Source organism: Balaenoptera borealis, assembly GCF_965194805.1.
Source record: "Balaenoptera borealis genome assembly, chromosome: 9".
In the NCBI taxonomy this organism is placed as follows: domain Eukaryota; kingdom Metazoa; phylum Chordata; class Mammalia; order Artiodactyla; family Balaenopteridae; genus Balaenoptera; species Balaenoptera borealis.
The window spans coordinates 71643577-71664686 of NC_138873.1; the positions used below are offsets into that span (position 1 = coordinate 71643577).

General features: G+C 36.9%; 1 long non-coding RNA gene across 1 annotated transcript; it reads left to right on the forward strand.

Annotated features, from left to right (window-relative positions):
* Positions 1-2277: 2277 nt before the first annotated feature.
* LOC309635163 lies at positions 2278-15478 on the forward strand. Its single transcript, XR_014248684.1, has 2 exons — positions 2278-3355; positions 3398-15478. It is a non-coding gene; the product is annotated as an uncharacterized lncRNA (long non-coding RNA).
* The last annotated feature ends 5632 nt before the right edge of the window (positions 15479-21110 follow it).

A 21110-nucleotide genomic window follows, 5' to 3' on the forward strand; every position in this document is an offset into this window, starting at 1 on the left:
TCTTCGTTTCTGTGCGAGGGCTTTCTCTAGCTGTGGCGAGCGGGGGCCACTCTTCATCGCGGTGCGCGGGCCTCTCACTGTCGCGGCCTCTCTTGTTGTGGAGCACAGGCTCCAGACGCGCAGGCTCAGTAGTTGTGGCTCACGGGCCTAGTTGCTCCGCAGCATGTGGGATCTTCCCAGACCAGGGCTCGAACCCGTGTCCTCTGCATTGGCAGGCAGATTCTCAACCACTGCGCCACCAGGGAAGCCCGATATTCATTTTTATTCCTGGACTAGGTTTCTTTTAATTAGAAAGAATAGTTGGGTAGTCAATGTTCTGGTAACTTAGCTCATTGGGTATACCACCTTCTGTTTCTTAGCAATTCATGATTTGGTCTCAGAATTCAGAAGAGAGAACAAAAAGATTGTAAAAATATTTATATCTGGATGTAAGAATTTTCTTTACATTCCATCTGTCTAGAGTTGACTGGTTATAACAAAATCCTATGTCACTTCGTAGGCTGCTATGCAGAGCTTATCCCTGCTTGATTGATGTATTTGTCTAATTTCCGTTACCGAAATATATTGTAACCTCTTTGCACTATTGGCTTTGGGCTCTTTGGGAGACACTGCAAGTTGCCTACCCAGTAACCATTCTGTCTTTCTTCCTCACTATCAGAACTTCAGTTTTCTTTTGGGAATTATTTGCCTTGCCAGACTCCTTTGCAGCTGTTATTGACTATGTGAAGACTTCAGGCCAATAAGATATAAATTGACGTGCTTGAAAAAACTTGAAAAAGTTTTGCTTTCCTTTGTGCCGCAAGTGCCACCTTTGATTTCTTATTCCCTTCCACTTTTATTCTTCTGCTCACTTAAAACAGATATAATCACAGAGGTGGAAGAGACATTTTGTGAACATCAAAATCAAGGCACACTAAAAATAAGTTTAAAATGGAAGATCTGAGCAAGATGCAGAGGTCTTGTATGTCAGACCATGAACTGTGGACATTTCCCAGGGGGCCAGACAGAACCACTGACAGCTTTAAGCATAAGAGTCGCAAGGGTAAAGTGGCATGTAGGGTCAGCTGTAGAGAGGGGAGATGCTACAGAATTGCAGGTCGGAGGTAGGAACGTGAATAGGCTGGGCTTTAATCAAAAGACTCTAAAGTAGGATCCTGAACCATATTATGGTGAACACCTGAATCACTAACTAAAACTAGGTTGGGGTGCCCTTGATGTAAAATTGATTGTTAATAGAATCTGGAACCTGACTTTTAGGTAGAGATGAACAATTTAGCTGAATTGTCACTATATATGAAAGTCCTGTTTTTCCTACTTGCTTTCCCCCTCCTTCTCTGTCGCCCTCCCTCCTTCCTCTTCACCCTCCTTATTTGTAGCTTTATTCGAATCCAGGAATGCTCACTTTGGGGAACTTAGAGATTTCATTACATACACGTGTGTGTGTGTGTGTGTGTATTCACACGTGTACATTTAACCATCGACCTAGGGTAAAAATCGATTGATAGGACACACCGAAGAGATACTATCCAAAGGCATTAGTGGTTTATGTTATGTTATGTTCATTAACATCAGTTTACAGTCCCCAAATCTCCCTTCTTTGGCTCCCTGATGTTCGAAACTTCACTGTTAGCTGGAACCATAACCTCATGACCCCACGGTGGTGAAAGCTTGGCAAGCTAACTGGTAGATCTCGTGCTCTACTTTCAAACACTGCTCTTTGGTCTGGAGTGAATTTTTGATGGGAAATAGCCTAGATATGCATAAATTAAACTGAATACTACTTCCTGCCCTCACCCTTCTCCCTCCAGATTAAGGAAAATCACTGTTTTCTGGATTTTTTTTTGGCCTCCTGCATATTTGGAAGGCATTCATCTCCTTCATTTAGTTGACTGCTATTTGGGGGTGGGCTTGGAAAGTGAGAACATTTTTGTTGCCCTTTCTGTAGACAGTCAGAAACAAACAAACCAAGAAAATCTATAGGCTCCTAACAGATGGGCTTTAAAAAGTAGGTCATGTTTTGAGCCCACCAACTTTGATGACATCCCTGTAACAGAAACTGGATTCCTAAGTTTCAGGATAATACAAATGAGGTTCTAAAATGGTCTCTGGATCTGTTACTGCTTCCAAGTACAGCTGGGAAAAAGTTGTGGAGAGAAGTCTCTATGGATTCAGGAAAATAAAAACCATGCTGGGAAGCCCTGAATCCACTGCTCTGTCTCCCCTCCGCCCACTCCCCCCACCCCCCCCATAGAAGACACTGGGATTGACTAGGTCCTGAAGGGATTAAGATGATATGGAGATTTCAGGAGAAGAAGTGTGCGTGTGTGCACATGTGTGTGTGTGTTGGGAGGGCTGAGGACCATTTTTCTCCTTTTCAGTGAGAAGCTTACTCAAACAAAGCCTACGGAGGGTAAATAACTAGGCAAAGAGATTGTTCCTGCTTTGCTTTATGGTGGTTTGTTTCTGGCACTGAAAAGCTAGAAGGATAAGGTGTGTGGCCTTTGACGAGGGAAGAAATTCACTCATCTTCTTCCTGGCCCGGGATGTGTGTATCACGGAGCCCTCTTGATAATAAAATTACATACAGATCAAGTTAATAACCTTGAAGCTCAGAGGAAGAGAGCTATAGGTCTATGAGAACTCACAGGACTAAGATAAAGTACCCTTGTGTATTTTCCACTCTACAGCCCTGGAGAAGGGAAATAAAATACCTTCTTAGATCCAAATATCTGTGGTTTCCCAGGCTTCATACCTCACTGCTGAGTGAGAACAACAGTTGGAAGCCAGGAGACACATTTATACATCAACACGATTTTGCCTCCAATGGAATGAAGGACAAAGTGACCTCACCAGATTACGTCTTGTTGATTGTTTGACTGACCCAAATCCTTGTCCATCAGAAATCCAGTTCCCACCTCAAATCCCTCAAAATATTGTTAGGCTAGAAATACTTTTTCATTACTTTTTGTCTTGTCTAAAGAGTGTTTGCCTTTCCTCTCTCCCTCATGATCAATCTGTGGCTGAGATCCATAAACATGTTTTCTTTTATAGCTTTGTCATCTTGAATATACACATTGACTGATACAGAAATTCAACATCACAGGATGTTTACCAGGCATTGTCACACATGTTGCCTCTAAGGTGATTTTTGTACTCTTATATTCCAACATTGATGCTTCTATAGAATAGGTCCACACTTATGAAGATGAGCGATTTTGTGTCATCAGTTTAGCCTTTCCTTTCCAGCCAATCCTATTGATGGCAAGCATTTCATGTTCACATTGGGTGAGGAAAGAAGGGGGCAAGGCAATATAACATTAGCAATAATAATGATAATATTTGGCTAAAAAAATATGTATATATATATATATATATATAGAGAGAGAGAGAGAGAGAGAGAGAGAGAGAGAACATATCTTGATGGTATTTGAATTGTTCTTAAGCATCCCCACCCTGCCTCTTTCCTCTTGCATAAAACTATTGTGGGACAGAGGTTTACCTGGTGTGTGGAAGCTATTGTCCAATTGTATGGAGATACATTGTTTCATCTCTGAAAATCCTAAAGTATACCTACAATTAGGTTAATGGCTCCTGAACTACTCTATGCTATTCACATGCAATTATTCAGGACCCATTCTGAAATAGCTCTGTGGGAAGAATAATGATGATATAAGATACCTGATTTCACCCCAACTTTCAACAGGGAATGTGTATTTTGTTTTTAATTTTGTATGGATACTTTCAGCTTTCCTATTCTTATAAATAGAGAATGGAAGACCCCGTAAGAGAAAGAAAATCAAGGAAAGTTGATAGTCCACATAACTTAAATTCTCCTGAGCTTTGACTTCCTTACCTGTTTTTAAAATGACCTCAATTATCATGTTTTTCATCTGACATTCTTGGATAGTTCTTTGGGTTCTATAGGTACAGAAAAAATCACTTGGTTTCTTTATCACATTCTTATGAAAGGGACTTTGTGCTAAATTTGCAAGTGCACGTTCAGGTCCTTACACTTTCTAGCTTTGAGACCTTGCACAGGTTCCATAACTCCTCTGAGTTTCTCTATCTGTAAAAAAGGAGATAGAGACTTCCCTGGTTGTAGTGGTTGAGAATCTGCCTGCCAATGCAGAGGACACGGGTTCCATCCCTGGTCCGGGAAGATCCCACATGCCGCAGAGCAACTAAGCCCGTGTGCCAAAACAACTGAGCCTGTGCTCTAGAGCCCACGAGCCACAACTACTGAGCCCAAGTGCCACAACTACTGAAGCCCACGTGCCTAGAGCCCGTGCTCCATAACAAGAGAAGCCACCACAATGAGAAGCCCGTGTACCGCAATGAAGAGTAGCCCCTGATTGCCACAACTAGAGAAAGCCCACACGCAACAACAAAGACCCAACACAACCAAAACTAAATACATAAATAAATAAATTTATAAAAAAAAGAGGATAATAGTAGTGTCTACTTCACTGAGATGTTGTGAGGTTAAATCATCTCATATATGTAAAGCAGTTAGAAGAGTGCCTGTACAAAATCAGCATTATGTAAACACAGCATCACTAACTTAAGTATATGTACCAACCAACAGAATTTCTATAAAGGAGAAGTTTGGATGCCATTAGACATGAAAAATGACCATCAAGTTTTCTAGGCTATTTTTTAAATTAATTTTTACTAGAGCATGGTTGCTTTACAATGTTGTGTTAGTTTCTGCTGTATCTAGGCTGTTTTTGACCAACTAGAGTTGGTCGGGGGAAAAGTTGACATTATACCAACTATACAATATACAGTATGGAAACTATTATGTCTGAGACCATTGTATCTTCATTGTAAAGGGGTATTCCTTTGCATATCAATTTTCATTTGGGTCTTTATTTATATTAAATTTTTTTTTTGTAGTATAGTTGATTTACAATGTTGTGTTAATTTCTGCTGTACAGCAAAGTGAATCAGTTATACATGTATCCACTCTTTTTTAGATTCCTTTCCCATATAGGTCATTACAGAGTACTGAGTAGAGTTCCCTGTGCTATACAGTAGGTCCTTATTAGTTATCTATTTTACATATAGTAGTGTGCATATGTCAATCCCAATCTCCCAAAGGGCCTTTAAAATATGGAGTGTGCATAAGTATTACCCAGGATAGCTTAGATTTTGAACATAGGCAGCTCTCAAACATGGGAGGTAGAGACATACACACAGGTAGCCATCTCTCTTACATGTCCCATAGTCAGATTTTCTTGGGGTCCAACAGGTATATTGTGAAAAAAAGCTCCACAGATCAATCTGATGAGCCCCTCCCTCATCATCTCCCACCCCTTCCCCTTGAATCCAGTTGAGAATCCCCAGGAAAGGTGATCTGTCACCATTTATCACTTTACTCCCCACTATATAACATCAAAATGGAAACTGTGTTTTCAAAATAGAAAATCAATGAATTGAAAAAATGTTTGGCAGTTGCTTCCCAAATGGATTTGTATCTGAAGGTTCTGTCATGTTTGCTAACATTAGTATATAATCTAAGATGGCTTCAGTTTTTACTTCAAAATTTATTTGACCACCTTACTTATTTTTAAAAATGGGATCAATAATAATGAAATTAAGCTTCCTCTGCTCAATGAGTTGGATATTTCAGTGTAGAAAGGGTTACACATATTTTAAAGAAATACACCCAGACAAAGTCATGAACCATGCTTATCAAGATGTTGAAATCAAATACAGGGTCTTTGCAGTATCAGAAATCCAAATCCATCACTATAGGATGTGATAGACAATACTTGGAGAGTCCTGTTTATTAGGTTCAGCTTTTAATGGCTTTTAATAGAATGCATAGGTTAAATTGTTCCATTCAGTTGCTCAAAAAAATCAATATGAAAGAAGATGAATAAGATTAATAATAATTAATTCAGTAAACATTTATTGAGGTACATTCTGGGAAAAACGACAGCCTTCCCTTTTCCCTCCATCCGAAAAAAGCATTCAATTAAGAAAATTTGCAACAAATAAATTCAAGGAGGATTTAGCAAAGCAAGTGAAATACTATAAATTCTGAGCTTTAGAATTCATTTTCATCTTTTTAGAACTTGACCAGTCACTGTTAGATTCATCTCACCAAGTTCTGAGAGTTGGCAGGGTATAGATACTTTTATAATAAATAATTAAGTGAATTGTGATCCTCAAGAGGGCAAATCTGGGTGAAGAGAAACCAGCTTTCTCTTCCTTGGATGCTCTCTTTTGTAAAATCTATGAACTATACACAGGATCACGATTCTAAACTTCATGATCATCATTTCACAATAGTCCAAAGACCTTTTATACATAAGCAATTACTTAACATTAATACATGCACCCAAAGTTATGTCATAAGCAGAGTGTACAAAATGTATACTATTTTCTTACAGAGTTAGTATACTTTATTTAGACAGAAAGGGATCATTCTGGACATAATTCATTCATTACTTTAATCATATTAAGTGAGAAATAAATACTAAGCATTCTACTATGTGCTGGGAATAGAGGTAAATGGTGACTACCTCCAAGAAATGTATAATTTAGTATTTTAGGAAACAAATACAGAAATAAAAGGTTGAAGATGCTATGATTAAAATACATGTGGGATCCAGTAGAGTCACAGGAGAGTAGGTGATGATTCTATCCAAAGCAATTTGGTAGGAAATAAATTAAGGGTATATTTAGTAAAATAATGAATTGGTCAGAAGTTAACATTCCCAATTACTTCTTTTTATGATATTGGTAATTTTGTTGCATATGGGAGCAGTTTTTCAAATTTGTTATTAATCTTAGGCATAGTTGCCCATAATTTTGTGAGCATTTCCTCCTTTAAAACAAATTAAAAATGAAACAAACAGACAAACAAAAACAGAAAGGATACCACCTAGGAGCAAGGAAAGATTCAGTCCTAAATCCTACTGGTGTAGGTAGGGGAACAAATAGAATATGGTCATCAAAGTCTTTCTAAAAGTGAAGTTTAAGCTGAGTTTTGAAAGCTTCCAAGTAGATGAGAGTCAGGCATGGAGCTGGGGCAGGAGACCATTTCAGGCAGAGGGAGTTGCCCTTTGCCCAATTTAATGCATTTTATTTGTATGCTTCTTTCTCTGCCTTCCCTGAAACATGTGGCATGAGCATCCCTGATCTTGGTTCAGGGCAGCCAGAAGACTTGATGAGCTGGGCTGAGCATGGGTGACTAAGATCAACACTGCAGAGGTGGGGACTTGGGCCAAAGCAATAGGGGGATTGGAACAACAGGGTGTCAGAGCAGTAGGGAGTATACCAGATCCTGCAAGTAGCTTGGAGGGAAGAATCCCTATACCTTTGAGGCTGTGTTACTACAGCAACTCTGTGGTGAGGATAGTAAGCACTGGAATAGCAGTGAGGAGAAGTTGAACTGGATCTCTGGCTCTGAGCTAAAACTGCTTAGAAAGGCTGAAGTAGTTCCAGGCCATAGGTACTCATTGATGACCAGCTGAGGCAGAACCAAACTTTCTCTGAAGGAATGTCTCCCCAAATTAGGGCTGTAGGAGTTCCACAAAATACAATCAAGCCATAAAGTCACATGCAAGGATTACCAAACACACTAGAAGGAAGACCACGATGAAGCAGAGGTGGTAGAAAGAACAAACAATAGATTTGGACCTCCATGGAATACTAAGTTTTAAATGTTTTTTTTTAAAAAAAGGATGCAATTATAAAGATTAGCATACAACAAAAAACAGTCAAAACTTTTTAAAGAACACAATACATAGTGAGAACTATATTTAACAACACATACACACACACAACCAAATAACTGAAACAAAAGTCTAATGAAACAATATGTGATACAGTATAATTTTTTTATCCTATCCTATCCTATCCTATCCTATCCTATCCTATCCTATCCTATCCTTTTCTTTCTAAAAATTGCCTGTTGCAATCCACTAAACTGATTTCATGTCCCACTAACAGCTACAACTCACAGCTTGAAAAATACTACTTTAGAACAACCCCTTTGTTTACTAGAAGAGAACACTGGAGCTCAGAGACAAGAAAAGAGTTGTCCGAAGTCACTGTTATTGCAGAGCTGGGGTCAGAGCTCAGCTCTCTTGGTCCAGAGGGTCATGTTCTCTTAGGACAATTTGCGGCTCACTTTGAATCCCTTGAAACAGGGATAAGTGTAAGGACACATGCACTTATGGCTCTGCTCTGCCTTCTCTCTCCCGCCTCCCCCGGCAGAGGTTGCCAGGGAATGTTGGGCTCTTCCGCTGAAGGTAAGTGGCTCCTTGTGAGATCCTCCACTCCAGGAATGCAGGGACGTGAAGACAGACTGTATGTTTCCTAAGCTAGGTCACTTGGTCTGAAGGCGAACCAAACTGTAGTACAAAATGTGAGGTGAGCTTGCCTAGACCCTTCATTTATCCTCCTTTAATCAAACAGACAGAACATTTTCATGGGAAAGAGGAGGTTGTGATCCTTGGCTTTCTTGTGTCTCCAGCAGTATTTTTCTTAGGAATGTGTTAATAGCTGCAAAAATTTTAACACATCTTCAAGTGCCTCTCATGTTAGGAGATTCTTCTCAGTTATGGGAAAAGTGGTTGTCGGTTTGCCTGGTGTTTAAGCAAAACCAAAGTGTTTCTGACAGGTAGATTATGCTCTTACTTCAAATGTCCCATCTTTAGTGAATGTGCAGCTGGAAGCATCAGAGGAGAGACATTTTTCTTGCCAACTCTGATTCCTTCAGTCCTCATTCCTCCCGAGGCAGCTGGGTCTAAAAAATGTTTAACTCCAGGGCCAGTGGAGGAAAAGACTTGGAAGGTTCCGATTTCAAGACTGTGTGTTTTGGGCCCTTTTGCAGAGAGCAACTTTGCCCTGCTGATCAAACTCCTTTACTTTTACATTTTGTTTGAAGAAACAAGAACATTTAAGTAACAAATAGGAAGTATATTATGTAGAAGGCAGTTCCAAAGGAAGCTGAGAGCCAAATGCACAAAAAAAAAGAGAGGAGATTCCTAAAAATAGCTATTAAAGTTTTTGTTACCCTCAAAATATATTTATTTAGTGGAATCAAAAACTAGGGTGGAGTGGATCCGGAATTCATCCAAGGTGACAAATTCCTGCATATTCCATTGAAAGAGAGATCTTCCTCTGTGGACATAACAGAAAACAATTGGCCTTCTGTGTCCATATAACACTTCCCAACTCCTATTGCCTCAGCAATGAATGCTTTAGGGAAGATACATAAATGCTTCCAAATGGATTTTTAAAAATTTTCTGTGGGTCAGCTTGACAGCTTTTCTGATCTGGGTAGCTTAACTAATCTCGGCTCAACTCACTCCTGCCTCTGAAGTCAGCTGGTAGATATAGGACGGTCTCCTGCCCATGTGTGACACTTGGCTCTTTGTTGGTTGAGGCAACAGTAGTGATTGGATCATGTTTTCCTAATCATCCAGCAGGCTAGCTCAGACTTCTTCTTATGGGTTCTAAGAGCAAGAAGAAAAGGCAAACTCCAGTGCTTTCCAAGTCCCTACTTGCATCACAATTGCTATTATGTTTAGACTATCTCAATAAAAGCAAGCCAACACTATGAAAAGAATAAATCTCAGGGTAGTGGTCTGAATGTGGGTGTCAGAGTAGTGCATCCAAGGCAGTCAGTGTTAGTATAATAGTTCATCATTCTTTCACATGTAAACTCTTTCTTTTTGTCCAAACTGGAATTCTCTCTATTGTCTTTTGTCTTGAGCTCTTTTTCCTTTTCTTTACCCCTCCCTCTCATTTCCTCTTTAACTTCATTACTTTCTACTTCCTTTCTCTTGATTTTTCTCCTTCTTTCTCATCCACTGGCTAAGATCCATCATTTTTACCCAGAGACCTACTTCAGCTCCAAGGAAGTGGTTTATAGAGTTAAAAAGTTTGCTGAGTACTGAGGTACCTGGAGCATGTATGCCCAGAGATTTGTCTCCTAAAGTGGGATCACTTTGCCCTGAGAGGAGAAAAATTCAGCAAAGCCATTCTTCCCCTTTATGACTTGTTGAATGGAGTTTTCTCTATGCTATTCCCTATTCTGGTGCCAACACGCTTCCCTTATAACACCTCCCCTCTATTCTAGTTCTATAAAGGTGGGCAGGGAATAGGATGGAATGAATGAAATCCTTCCCCTGAGCAAGCTTCTCCCACTGACTGAAGGGTTTAAGTTTTATATACCCTTTGGAAGCCAAGCAAATTATTAACTAAAAAGTGTGCTTCAGAGGGCAGTCCTGGAGGGAAGTGAAGGCACTGTTCACAAGCTCAGCAAGAATAAAATTTAGGCTTTCAGTCACTAGACAGTAAGTTCTTTGAGCTCAATTTTCATCTTCCTTGTATCCCAAAAACCAACGAAGTATACGGTACCTGGTAAATAAATGTTTGAATAAAAAATGAAAACCTTTGAATTAATATGGATAATGGATGGGTTTATCTGGAGCTGTTCAAACAGATGGCTTAGAAATGAATTTCCAGTGTGGTCATTTCATCACCTTAGTCAGGAGGCAGTCTACACCTAGACATGCACATCCTATTTCAAGACCAGAGTTGGGTCCAAAGAGAGAAAAACATCTCTGAATCAAGTGTTTGCCTCCTAATCAAGAGACAGAGTGTATGGGCTCTTGGCTCATTCTGCATCCCTGAGTGATATAGAGATAAACAAAAGAAAATGGGTATTTTTTAAAGGCTTTCATGTATCTACTAGTTCCCTTGCAAACTGACTCCAGAGCCTATTACAGCAAGTTCTGTGGCCTTGGGCAGGCTAGAAAATAGTTTTAATTTGCTCAGTGCCCTAAATTATATACTATGTATTTGCAACTGTTTTGAACTAGTCAGCAAAGTCATAGTTTTCAACAGGTTTTAAAGAGGCATTTCAGCTCACAGGTCATAGTGTTTTAGATTATTTTGTTGCAAAATAAAGCAAATTTAGGCTTTTCTTTTCCCCCTGAGGAGTGAGAAAATTGAGCAGTATCCAAGAAAAATGAATAATACTCATCCTGTATTAAGTTACTCATCAGAACACGTAATTGTTTTTCTCTTAGTTTTACTCATTTTTATTTTTTGGCAACTTTCAGTTGCAACAGGTACTCAAACTGGCCCAGTACAATCGGGGGTAGACAAGTGATCTTCGTGAGATGTATATTGGGCTGAATTTGTCTCACAGGAACTGGAATCCTGTTGTAAGACACATGGTTTTAATTAGAGTGCTGATAGATGTGCAACCAGAGTAAACATTCATTAGACTGCAGCATTTTAAATTCAATAACTGAGTGCTATATATGCTAGGTACTTCACAGTTACATTTAAACTTTGCTAACAAGTATATGATGTACTTTTAAGCTTTTAAAAACTTTGTTGTCACTGACATTCATCATTATGTTCTAATATCTCATTTTTTTTTAGTATCTAATAATTGTTTGTTGAACACAGGAAAGGACATCTGGGTTTCCTTTATGTACTGGAGAGGTTTGCATTTCTGAAAACTATTCCTGCAATTTCAGGCATTTCCACCAGGTGGACAAAGGAGCTGCTGCAGTTTGGTTAAGGCAACTAAGAAGGGAAATAAAAATATGAATGAACCTGTTATTTTTTAGAAAAATTAACTGCTCGTTTCTATGTTCTTACAAATTAGATAAGTTGGTAAGAGATGAAATAAACACAAAGGAAGTGTATAGCAAGGTTTTTTTTAAGATATAGTATTTAGGCATAATGTGTTCACTCTTACTCAGTTTGCACAATAACCACTAACTTTTTTCTGGTTTCCTCCTTTATTCTCAAGACATCTTACAAAACAAGTACGAACTTTGTCTTATCTACAAACAGGTTACTCTTAGATTATTCATAAGCTGTTTGCAAGCTTTAAAATTAAAATTCCCTCAGCAATTTTCCCCTGCTTGTTATGAGATCTATTGCTTCCCAGTTACTTATTTAAGGAAATTCCCCAACTCAGCCTCTGTTTTCAGATTTTGTTACTTTCTCTCTATTCATTCTCTCCTAAGGGAAACACCAGAGTTTTTGTTTTCAATAATACTCTAAACTTTCAAAACACTGTTAAAAATGCTATCCTTCGTTTGTTAAGCCTGGGAACTATGTGTTCCAAATACATTTTAAAGAGGAAAAAGAAATCTCTGAATAAACATTACTGTTTCCTTGTATAATTCCCAAAGTGATTTCATTAAAGAATATTAATAGAGCCTCTAGCATTATCTACTTGCTGTTTGATTGTAGATTACCCAAATCAGTTTTGGATGGAATAAATAAGATGGTTTTACTTTCTTTAGGAAGTAAAGGCTTTAGACCATAATATTATTCTGTACTATGATATGTCAATAAAAAAGCTCTTCCCATGGGTCCCAGGTTGAGCAAGTCATGATATCTCTGAGCCTTAATTTTTACTTATTTTTGTTTAATGGAAGTGCCCACAATGTTTCAGGTAGAACATTAGGTTCTGGGGATACAGTGATACACAGGACAAAGTCCAGGCTCCCAGGAACTTACAATCTAGTGGAAAGTGAATAATAGAAAAATGGGAATAATAATATGAACCTCACAGTGAAGTTTTCGGGATTAAAATGAAATAATTTATATGAAACTGCTCTGTAAACTCTATAACATTAATTAAGTACTAGATATATTAAATTGCATGGTACTTTTAAGAATCCACTGAGAGGGAATATGAATATATATATTATATGCTTATTTTAAAGGTGAAACAGCCTTAGAGAAATGATGTGACCTACTTCAGATCAGGTCATAAGCTCTATAATTTAATTAAACATTATACATTGTGTTAAATTGCTTTATGTTTTTAAAAAAATCACTAGTGAATGATTCACTAGTGAATGACTAGTGTAAGTGTGCGTATTATACATGTATTTTAAAGATGAAACTGAACTTGTGACAGATGATGTGGTCTGTTCCAGGTCACACTGTTTGAAGTCGTACCGTTGGTTTGAGCCTAGGTGTTCCAACTCCGATTTTCATTCTCTAAACATTTAGGACTCTCTAGCCCATTCTGTTTATCTTTGCTGGTTCATTAAAGTATGCATGTATTCCTTTCTTATTTATGTCCATATACATTGTTGAATTGACAAAGCAGTCCTTCCAAGCACCATCTTCCAGAAGTAGGCTGGACTCTGTCTGTGCTCATTGGATCTTCAGTGTGCAGTTTGTCAAGTGGACACAGTAGTTCCACAGTCCGAATCAGGTTCATGTAGTAAAAATCAGCTGCAGTTCTTCATGCTTCAAAATGTTAAAGAGCGTTTTCGGAGCACCTGCTGTGTGTAGAACTCTGGGTTAAGTGCTTTAAGAGGATACAAAATAACTGATAAGGCTGAGCCTCTGTTTCAAAGAGCACAGAGGCAGGGTCTTCCCAGGCTCCAGGCAGTGAAGTGCCACAGAGAACAACTTCTCACCATTAATCCTGGGTAGACCATGCTCCAGACTCAAGTGGGACTTGCATGACACCATTCACATTAAGATCTGGATTAAGCTCCTTTCGAGAAAACAAACAAATGCCAAAGCAACAATAATAACAAGCAAACAAAAAAGAGGGCAGTGGGGCATAGAGGGGTGTGTGTGTGTGTGTGTGTGTGTGAGTGTGTGTGTGTGTGTGTGTGTAGTTAATCCCACCATGTCTAGTAAAGAGATATCTCAAAGAGAATTTGATCCACACTGTCTCCTATTCCTTAAATCTCCCAGGGGGCAGAAAAGTGACTCAAACATCACAGGTTCCAATGTTCAACAGACTGAGTTCTTTCAGTGTCTGTAATTACATATCCCATAAAGCACTTCAGGTGCATTTCTTTTTGTTCCATTTATTCATTCCCAAATATTTATAGATGACCTATTATGTGCCAGTCATTGCGCTAGTAGCAGTTTAAAAGAGTCATAGAAAAGAGCCATGGTCCCTGCTTTCATGGGACTTCTTAAGAATGACTTTCTGAATCACCAATATTTTTTAAAAGACTATTTTCTAGATATTGCTTTCCCAAATTAACACATTAACTGAAGAAAAATAGTGAGGACTATTATTTTTAGTCGCTCTACTCATTCATATGATGTTCACCAGTGCAGAATAGAAATGATTTTATTTATTTGGACTTCAGATGCAGAGATAACTGAGCTAACCTTACTCCTTAGTTCATGGCACACTGTTGCTATTGGTCTGTGTGCAACTTTTCTCTTGTTTAATTTTATTATCTTAGCTTCCCCCCATCATTCATGAAATCCACTCTTAGTCCCATCTTTCTACTTGACAGATGCTTTAGCATATATATCCTTGGATATGCAAGCATCCTTGAAACATATATAACGCTGTTTTCTGGGAGTATATCATTTTAATTAATACATGATGTTATTCTACATATTTTTCCCCTCCTTTTCATAATCAAGGCTATGTTTTTAATGTCTACCCGTGTTGCTGTATATATATGGAATTCAGTGCTCCTAGCCACTACATCGTATTTCATAGTATGCATTTTACTTATTAATTCACCTACTGATGAATGTGGAGGTTGTTCCTACCGACTAGTTACCACAAACAACAGTATGATATGTACATCCTCATAAATGTCTTCTTATGAATCTGTGAGAGTTTCTTAGGAGTACATCCAGGAATGAGATTGTTGCGTCACTGGACATTTGCAGAGATAATTTCATTGAGAACTGAATGGCTGTTCTAGTTTATATTTCACCATGACGTAAGGTTTCTTGGTACCCCATACTCTTGCCAACAATAGGTATTGACTTTCGGACTTTTGCAAATCTGTTGGGTGTGAAGAAATAAATTTTGTTGTTTCTGATGTGAATTTCTCTGATTGAATATGAGGTTCTTATATTTGTTAGCCAGTCAGATTAGACTTCTTCTGCCATTTTAAAATAATTATAATTTCTTGCTTTCTTATTAACTGGTAGACGTTTCTTGTATATTACAAATCAATCCTAGTGGATTTTAGAAGGTACAAGTATCTTCTCTCAGTCTGTTAAAGATTTGTTACTTTTGTTTTAAATTTGATGTAAAGTATGTTGATTTTTCCTCCAATGACATGTTTTCAAAGATTTTGTCTTAAGAGACCTTCTTCTTACCAATGTAAGCATTTTTCTATGTTTTTTCCATTACCTTCATAGCTTTTAAATTTTACATTTATTTTTTGATTTGGTTGGAGCTCACCATTAATAACTAGAGATTCAATTTTACTTTCCTCCATCTAGCTTTCATAAGAGTATCTATACTCAGTCATCCACTTTTTGTGATGCTACATCCATCATTCCGCAAGTTGAATTACATATTTATAAGTTGTTTATTGAGTTTAATTTTGTATTAATCTGTTGCCGTGCCAGTAGTATATTGTATTTATTACCATGACTTCAGAAGGTGTCTTAATAATCTGGCTGAATGAATCTCTTCTTTTTCTTCAAAAATTTCCCATGAATTTTAGAATCACTTTGTCACGTTCCCCTGGGGGGGGAAAAAAAACTAGCTATGATGTCTTATTTTACAGCTTTATTGAGATATGATTGATCTACAATATCTGCACATACTTTAAGTACACAATTTGATAATTTTGCCATTTATATAAATCATCATCCCAATCAAAATAAATACATCCATCATTCCCCCAAGTTTCCTTGTGCCCCATTATAATCACACTCTCCCACTGCTTCCTGCTACCCCTCCAACTCCCAGGTGATAATTGATTTGTCTTCTATCACTATTGGTTAGTTTGTGTTTTCTAGAGTTTTATAAAAATGGAAAAGAAGTCCAATATCTACTCTTTTTTTTTTTGAAGTGTTCAATCATTGAGCATATTTTGGGATTCCTTCATTTTGTTGTGTGTATCAGTAGTTCATTCCTTTTTTATTGCTGGGTAGTATTCATTTGTGTAGATTAAAAACAAACGCCTGTTGAAAGACATCTGAGTTGTTTCAGTTTTTGGTTTTTACAAATAAAGTCTTTGTATAGACATATGTTTTATTTCTCTTGGGTAAATAACTAGAAGTGGAGCGGCCAGGTCATATGGTAGATGTATGTGTAGCTTTTTGAAACTGCCAAACTAATGGAAAAGGGGTTGCACCATTTTACAATGACATCAGCAGTGTATGAGAGTGACTTTGAATTCTTTACTCTTGGATTTCTTTTATGTCCTTGAATAGACTTAAAACTTTTTACTATAAAGAAAGCATTTTAAATTCCCTAGATATAAAAGTAAATTTTTGTAATTTGATCTTATATCTGACAACATTACTGAAATCTAATGTCTGTTGATTTTATTTGGAGCCCTGTGTAGAGTTAATATCTACACATCTGCAAATAACTACTATTCCTTTTCTGATTATATTATGTGAGGACTTCTGTTGTTTCTATGTTTTATAGTAATAATAATGGCTATCCATATCTTATTCTTAACTTTAATGAAAATATTTCTAAAACTTCCTTATTACTTATATTGTTTGATCTACTTTTTTTGGGTAGATTGGCTTTGTCTTGTTAAAAACATTCCTTTCTATTCCTATTTTCATTTTTTAAAAAAAACTATAAATGTATGCTAAGCTTTATTGAATGTTTTTCTCTATTAAAATAATATGACTTCCTCATTTTTTCCAGTAATGTGCCGAATATCTTGATAAATTTTCTCATGTTAAACCTTGAATTCTTAGAATTATTTTTAACATCCTATTAGGTTTAGTTACCTAATATTCTATTTAGAATCCTTACACCTAAGTTCAAAAAGGAAATTTGGCCTATATTTTCTCTCCTTCATTTCTTTTCATCTTGTTTTGGAATAAAGATTTAGTTTTGGAATACATTTCATACTAGTTTCATAAGATAAATCAGGCAGATTTCCTTTTTTTTCCCCCACAACAACTTGTATAAAATAGGGATTTTCTGTTTCTTAAAAGTTTAATAGAACTCACATTTTAAACTAACTGGACTTGGCTCTATTGGACACAGGAATGGAAATTAATTTTTAACCATTTTATGTCTGTAGAGATTGTTTATTGCTCTATTCAATTTTTAAAATTTCTTCTTGTGCAAATTATAACATTTTATATTTTTTCATAAATGTGTCCCATTTTGCCTGGGCTCTCATATTTATTAACATATGGTCATTTATAACATTCTTTTGTGATGGTAAAAAAAACTCTATTTATAGTTATCTCCCATTTTTATTATGCATGGTTTATTTAATTTTTAAATTTAAAACACTTTTTAGTGATTTTTTTGGTCAGTCTTATCAGATGTTTATCATACTGATCTTTGTGAGAACCAGTTTTAGTTTGATTAACATTTTGTTGTTGTTGCTTATGTCAGTGATTTGTATTATTTCCTTTTTATGTTCTTCCTTCTAGTTTTTTGGTGGGGGAGATAATGGCTTTTTGGGAGGGTTTGCCTCTATTCTTTTCCTAGCTTTTGTGTTGAAGCTTGAGCTTACTGTTTTCAAGCTTATTTTAGGATGAAAACATTTGAATGTTTACATTTTCTGTTTATCACAAATTTTGATATGCAGTGCTTTCTTTTCTTTCAATTCCCTGTATTTCATGTTTTCCTTGAAATGTCCTTTTTAACCTAAGTTTTTTTTTTTTTTTTTTTGGCCACTGCCTCTTGTTGTTGTTTGCAGATTCTTTTAATCAATTTAAGTAGTGTGTTATTTCAGTAACCTAAGTCAGATCTTCCTTTTTCCCATCTCTCCAGTCTCTTCTCCATTAGACAGTAATTCGCCTACATTGTTAGAAGCGCTATGCTATCCCTTCTCATCTTTGCTCTTGTTCCACTGGAGCTTCTTTTCTTTCTCCTCTCTTATATGTTGGCCTTGGTTCATGGTGTTAGAGGCAGCAAGCTATTACCTCCAATGGTTTAAAAGCCTGAGCCTGGGTTTTAGGCAAGCCTGTGCTTAAATCCCACTCCAGCATGAACCAGCTGTGTGACCCAAGGTACCTCAATTAACTTTCCTAAGCTTAACTTTCTTTTTTTTTTAATGTTTGATCAAGTTTATTTATTTATTTATTTTTATTTTTAAATTTTTTTCTTATTAGTCATCCATTTTCTACTCAACAGTGTATACATGTCAATCCCAATCTCCCAATTCATCCCACCACCACCCCCCACCCCATGCCGCCTTCCCCCCCTTGGTGTCCATACATTTGTTCTCTACATCGGTGTCTCAATTTCTGCCCTGCAAACTGGTTCATCTGTACCATTTTTCTAGGTTCCACATATATGTGTTAATATATGATATTTGTTTTTCTCTTTCTGACTTACTTCACTTTGTATGACAGTCTCTAGATCCAACCACATCCCTACAGATGACCCAATTTCGTTCCTTTTTATGGCTGAGTAATATTCCATTGTATATATCTACCACATCTTCTTTATTCATTCGTCTGTCGATGGGCATTTAGGTTGCTTCCATGACCTGGCTATTGTAAATAGTGCTGCAATGAACATTGGGGTGCATGTGTCTTTTTGAATTATGGTTTTCTCTGGGTATATGCCCAGCAGTGGGATTGCTGGGTCATATGGTAATTCTATTTTTAGTTTTTTAAGGAACCTCTATACTGTTCTCCATAGTGGCTGTATCAATTTACATTCCCACCAACAGGGCAAGAGGGTTCCCTTTTCTCCACACCCTCTCCAGCATTTGCTGTTTATAGATTTTCTGATGATGCCCATTCTAACTGGTGTGAGGTGATACCTCATTGCAGTTTTGATTTGCATTTCTCTAATAATTAGTGATGTCGAGCAGCTTTTCATGTGCTTCTTGCCCATCTGTATGTCTTCTTTGGAGAAATGTCTATTTAGGTCTTCTGCCCATTTTTGGATTGGGTTTGTTTTTTTAAATATTGAGCTGCATTAGCTGTTTATATATTTTGGAGATTAATCCTTTGTCCGTTGATTCATTTGCAAATATTCTCTCCCGTTTTGAGGGTTGTCTTTTTGTCTTGTTCATGGTTTCCTTTGCTGTGCAAAAGCTTTTAAGTTTCATTAGGTCCCATTTGTTTATTTCTGTTTTTATTTCCATTACTCTAGGAGGTGGATCAAAAAAGATCTTGCTGTGATTTATGTCAAAGAGTGTTCTTCCTGTGTTTTCCTCTAAGAGTTTTATAGTGTCCAGTCTTACATTTAGGTCTCTAATCCATTTTGAGTTTATTTTTGTGTGTGGTGTTCGGGAGTGTCCTAATTTCATTCTTTTACATGTAGCTGTCCATTTTTCCCAGCACCACTTATTGAAGAGACTGTCTTTTCTCCATTGTATATCATTGCCTCCTTTGTCATAGATTAGCTGACCATAGGTGTGTGGGTTTATCTCTGGGCTTTCTATCTTGTTCCATTGATCTAGATTTCTGTTTTTGTGCCAGTACCATATTGTCTTGATTACTGTAGCTTTGTAGTATAGTCTGAAGTCAGGGAGTCTGATTACTCCAGCTCCATTTTTTTCCCTCAAGGCTGCTTTGACTATTCAGGGTCTTTTGTGTCTGCATACAAATTTTAAGATTTTTTGTTCTAGTTCTGTAAAAAATGCCATTGGTAATTTGATAGGGATTGCATTGAATCTGCAGATTGCTTTGGGTAGTATAGTCATTTTTACAATATTGATTCTTTCAAACCAAGAACATGGTATACCTCTCCATCTGTTGGTATCACCTTTAATTTCTTTCATCAGTGTCTTATAGTTTCTTTCATACAGATCTTTCGTCTCCCTAGGTAGGTTTATTCCTAGGTATTTTATTCTTTTTGTTGCAGTGGTAAATGGGAGTGTTTCCTTAATTTCTCTTTCAGATTTTTCATCATTAGTGTATAGGAATGTAAGAGATTTCTGTGCATTAATTTTGTATCCTGCAACTTTACCAGATTCATTGATTAGCTCTAGTAGTTTTCTGGTGGCATCTTTAGGATTCTCTGTGTATAGTATCATGTCATCTGCAAACAGTGATAGTTTTAATTCTTCTTTTCCGATTTGTATTCCTTTTATTTCTTTTTCTTCTCTGATTGCTGTGGCTAGGACTTCCAAAACTATGTTGAATAATAGTGGTGAGAGTGGACATCCTTGTCTTGTTCCTGATCTTAGAGGAAATGTTTTCAGTTTTTCACCATTAAGAATGATGTTGGCTGTGGATTTGTTGTATATGGCCTTTATTATGTTGAGGTAGGTTCCCTCTATGCCTACTTTCTGGAGAGTTTTTATCATAAATGGGTGTTGAATTTTGTCAAAAGCTTTTTCTGCATCTATTGAGAGATGATCATATGGTTTTTATTCTTCAATTTGTTAATATGGTGTATCACATTGATTGGTTTGCGTATATTGAAGAATCCTTGCATCCCTGGGGTAAATCCCACTTGATCATGGTGTATGATCCTTTTAATGTGTTGTTGGATTCTGTTTGCTAGTATTTTGTTGAGGATTTTTGCATCTACATTCATCAATGATATTGGTCTGTAATTTTCTTTTTTTGTAGTATCTTTGTCTGGTTTTGGTATCAGGGTGATGGTGGCCTCATAGAATGAGTTTGGCAATGTTCCTTCCTCCACAATTTTTTGGAAGAGTTTGAGAAGGATGGGTGTTAGCTCTTCTCTAAATGTTTGATAGAATTCACCTGTGAAGCCATCCAGTCCTGGACTTTTGTTTGTTGGAAGATTTTTAATCAATCACAGTTTCAATTTCATTACTTGTGACTGGTCTGTTCATATTTTCTATTTCTTCCTGGTTCCGTCTTGGAAGGTTATACCTTTCTAAGAATGTGTCCATTTCTTCCAGGTTGTCCATTTTATTGCCATAGAGTTGCTTGTAGTAGTCTCTTAGGATGTTTTGTATTTCTGCGGTGTCTGTTGTAACTTCTCCTTTTTCATTTCTAATTTTATTGATTTGAGTCCTCTCCCTCTTTTTCTTGGTGATTCTGGCCAATGGTTTATCAATTTTGTTTATTTTCTCAAAGAACCAGCTTTTAGTTTTATTGATCTTTGCTATTGTTTTCTTTGTTTCTATTTCATTTATTTCTGCTCTGATCTTTATGATTTCTTTCCTTCCACTAACTTAAGGTTTTGTTTGTTCTTCTTTCTTTAGTTCCTTTAGGTGTAAGGTTAGATTGTTTATTTGAGA